This window comes from Benincasa hispida, chromosome 11 (assembly GCF_009727055.1).
Source record: "Benincasa hispida cultivar B227 chromosome 11, ASM972705v1, whole genome shotgun sequence".
NCBI lineage: Eukaryota > Viridiplantae > Streptophyta > Magnoliopsida > Cucurbitales > Cucurbitaceae > Benincasa > Benincasa hispida.
In genome coordinates, this window is record NC_052359.1 from 19674143 (window position 1) to 19678704 (window position 4562).

Sequence of the window (4562 nt, forward strand, 5' to 3'; positions counted from 1 at the left end):
AAACTTTGAATTTTCAATTTTGAGTTTAGTATGTTTGTGATTTTAAAAGATTCCAATACTCCGGGATGAAATTTATAATTTTGAAAGTTTAGGAATCAAATAGACACAAATCTTGAAGCTCAGGAGTAATGAAGTCTGAAACTAGAATTCTGTGACTTTTTCCATCTCAAAACTTGGCTTGAATTTTGAAAAATTTTGTGAAAAAGTGGATCATAAAACAAAGAAGCTCATAGGTGGATATATTAGTTTTTATCTTGTTTTTATCTTATCGAATTGAAAATATAGGCATGATATTCATGTGAACCGAACTCACAGTTGTTAGGATTTGAATTAGGGGTGTGACGGGTCGGTTCTGCTAGATGACACTATAACATTACAGGGAGAGAAAAAGGCTTCCATCAACATACATTCCCTCAAAGGCTTTAGAATCATTGATAGGATTAAGAACAACCTTGAATCAGAATACCCTGGAATTGTTTCTTGTGCAGATATACTCACTATTGCAGCCAGGGATGTAGTGATTCTGGTAATTATTAACCCAAATTTAAGCTTTCAATTGCATTTCTTGTTTTTTGTTTTCTGAACTTTATGCTTGTTCTACCAAATCCGTTAATATGATTTTCACATTTCTTAAAGAAACATTTGAATTCTTAGTCAAGTTCTAAGAACAAAAACAAAGAAAGGAGATAGGACAAAGAAACTTATTTGTGAAAATAGTGCTTCTAAGCTTAACCTTCAAAAATAAAAAAAAAAAACTAAGACCTTGTTTGGTAACCATCTTGTTTTTTTTATTTTGGTTTTTGAAAATTAAGCTTATATTCTCTCATTTTCTTACCCTAGTTTGCATTTTTCTTCAATACAAGAGTTGAATTCTTAGCCAAATTCTACAAACAAAAACAAATTTATAAAAACTACTTTTTTTAGTTTTCAAATTTTGGCTTAATTTTTAAAATATGGGTAAAAAGTAGATGACAAAACAAGAAACCTAGAGGTGAAAGGGGTGTCTGTAGGCTTAATTTTAAAAAGTAAAAAATAAAAAACCGAATAGTTACCAACCAAGGCCTAAATGGTTATTAAACGAGGAGGGGATTATGGAAACATATCATTGTTCTTACTTCTTAAAAATTATATTCTGGATCTAAAATCATTGATGAGTGTCAAAATGTTAATGGTGGAATTGTTTGCTTTGCAGGTGGGTGGCCCTTACTGGGATGTTCCTCTTGGAAGAAAGGATTCCATAACTGCAAGTTATGAACTTGCAAACTCAAATCTTCCCTCTGCCAATGAGGGACTTCTCATTGGCACAGAAATCTAGCAATTTGGATGTGAGTAGTTGTTAGCCTAAGCATACTGGAAAATAATAAGTGTTATCTCCTGGACTGTGGTGCTGAAATATTTGTTTGGGTTGGAAGAGTGACGCAAGTAGAGGAGCGAAAAGCAACAATTCAAGTAGCTGAGGTAACCTTCTGTGCCAAAATTTCAAGTAATTAAAATTTCTTTGGTCATGCTGAAGCTGGGGGGTCTGTTATCCTTGTTTTTAATGAAAGTGTACATGAGCTCCTATATTTAAAAAATTATGTTGTGCTATATTGCTTCTTTGCTTTTGATCCTTTTCTTTGGTCATGCTGGTATTTACTTTCCTGTGATCATGTCAAAGTTAATTAAATTATTATCATGTGGTGAAATGAAAATTATGTTGCTTGTAAATTTACAGGAAGCAAGTGGATGGGGATGGTCAACCGTTGTTGCAGCAGCAACAACAACAGAAACAGATGGTTCCATTACAAGATACTTACATGCAGAGCAGAGCTGAAGCTCTTCAAAATGTTGAATCCACCATTCATGAATTGAGCAATATCTTCAACCAGCTGGCAACTCTGGTTTCTGAACAAGGAGAGATTTCTATCAGGTTTTACCTTTATGCACCTATTTCAGAATTGCTGATAATATAATTACTTTTCTGTTACAAATAAAGCATGAAAGGTATATGGTTACTGTATGTCCATTACATTCAGGTTGATCTTAAACCTTAAGTTTAATGTGCTACACAAGATTGAATGGGTCTAAATATAGCCTTCATTAAAACTGGATAAGTAGTTAACCTGTCATAGCTTCTAGATGTATTGGGTTTATTTACCATATATCTTTTCAGAAATGTATGATTCGATGGTTGTTGTGATTGTGAAACTTGGTTCCATCTGATTGTCTGATTGTCTCCCTTCATTAAATGTGTGGAAGGAACAATGGCTTGCACCCAAAAAAGCTACTGTTGATTGAGAGTGCCATGTTGCACCAAAAAAGGAGGTTTGTGTTTCTATTGTTTTGTTCTAAGTAGAAGCTTTCATGAACATCTGGCATATTATTATTCTTCTGCTTTTTATTTGAAGAGCTTATGGTTGTTAGCTGTTACCTGTTAATGAAAAACAAGTTTTTAAATGTGCCATGTGTAATACAACTTGGACCGGAACTTTCTAAAAGATGAGGATGATATTCCAGCTGTTGTGCCATTATTGAGACGAACTTTTGATAAGATGAAGAGATTGCCAAGTATGAATTAATATTATGAATTTCTTATATATGAATGACTGGAATCTGTATATACAACTTACCTTCTCTGTCATTGAACATTCATTAATTCCTTTCAAGTCTGTCTCTTATACACATCTAGATGTGTATAAGAGACAGAATATAAGTTATTTATTTGCATTATGTGCGTAAGTTCATGCTGCATTGCTTTTAAGAAAATATTGGTCATGGGGATGGCTTGCTATACTTTAAATTAAAGTTTCTTGTGGGACCACAGTTTTGTTTAGTCATTTACAGATTCATTTCCTTGTCCTTCCAATCCTTGGTTAACATGGTTGCCTTGGACTCACGTTAAGTTCTTAGACCCAGGATTTCTCTTTTATATTTATGCACTGATATAAAAAGTTGAAATCTCAGATATCCAAGGAAGCAAAAGAAGGGAAGGAAGGTACTTTTCTTTTTCTTATCTACTTAAAAGACACGATTGACTTTATTATTTACTACTAAAATGTTAACATCCCCTACTTTTCTATTGCTTATCTACTTAAAAGACACTATTGACTTTATTATATTTACTACTAAAATGTTAACATCCCCTTGCTATTTATTTTTGTAGTCAAAGAAATGGAATCAACAAAAGATACTAAAACCATTGATAAGCTTGAAAAAGAGCAACACTCTGTGTCAACCAGGCAGACCGACATAGATAAAAAGGAAAAGAGTGACAAAGGGGACAAAGGAAATACATCCGAGGGACGGGGTAATGCAAGTAGCACAAAACTTGAAGCAAGGATGTAGAAGAAAGAGGCAAGGAAGCTCAAAATGTTGAGAAACCAGATCAAGGAGAAGTAGCTGGTGGTACACAGTAAACTCATAATTTTTGTAAAATCATAATCTTTGTATTACTTGTAATTTGTATTTTCAAGGCCTGAATTATTGTACGCCTTTTAAATTATAATTCTATAGCAGAATTTGCGGATTAAATGTAATAGATTTACAATCCATACATGAATAATATGTCATAGCCATAGCATTCGATGATGATGTGTCATGTTATACTTTTTTACCGAAAAAATGGATTTGGCAAGGGAACTTTAAAAAACGGACAATAATTGATAAAACGGACAAATTCGGGCTTCAATGTCGGTTAAGAATTAAAAAAAAAAAAGCAGGTTTTAATGTCGGTTGCAACCAACATGCTTTAATCACTAAAGACCTTCAATGTCGGTTGCAACCGACATTAAAGGCTATGTAATTGGTGTTATTGAAGACCTTTAATGTCGGTTTAAAACCGACATTAAAGGCAACCGACATTAAAAGGCTTTAATAACACTATCTTTAATGTCCGTTGCCAACCGACATTAAAGCCCTTTAATGTCGGTTTCGAATTTCTTCTATTGTTTATTTCAAATTTTGCACTATCGCATCATATTTTAGTTGTAAAAGTTTTATCACCGCATCCTCTTTAATTATCGCAATCATTTGACATGGATAAATTTAGTAAGTTACCGCATGCTGTCTCTTTGCCAATTATGATTTCAATGATGAAACACATACTTCAATGATAGTCACCTCACGGAATATTTCTGGAAGTTAAGGGTCTGCTAGCTTTCTTTCAAACTCTCTTTACGACGCTTTCTAAGAACATTGCATGACTTCTTTCAATCTTTTGGCAATGAGGACATTGCCGCATTTTAAATTTGGGGGTGAGGTATTTATTTTCGACCTTGCTATTTTGAAAAAAAATAAAATAATAAAATTTTTTTTTTAGAATAACAACTCCACTATCAACGCAATAGGGAAACCCATGATGATAAGAGTTAAGTTGTGAAGGGCACTTACCCGTAGTTGGATGTTCGCATGACACGTGTGGGGGCAAGCCAAAACAAAAGTAAATTGCCAGAATCAACGCATAAATATCGCAACTCCGTTGCCAAATAGGTATGAGTTTAGTCTGAGGAAGAGCGCATTGCTCGTAGTTGGATGTCCGCATGACACACGTGGGGGCAAGTCAAAATGAAGGCAAGGCACTTGGA

General features: G+C 33.9%; 1 long non-coding RNA gene across 1 annotated transcript; it reads left to right on the plus strand.

Moving 5' to 3' along the window:
* Positions 1 to 2251: 2251 nt before the first annotated feature.
* On the plus strand, positions 2252 to 3276 carry LOC120089930. The gene is made up of 3 exons (XR_005485347.1): positions 2252 to 2304; positions 2944 to 2974; positions 3143 to 3276. It is a non-coding gene; the product is annotated as an uncharacterized LOC120089930 (long non-coding RNA).
* The last annotated feature ends 1286 nt before the right edge of the window (positions 3277 to 4562 follow it).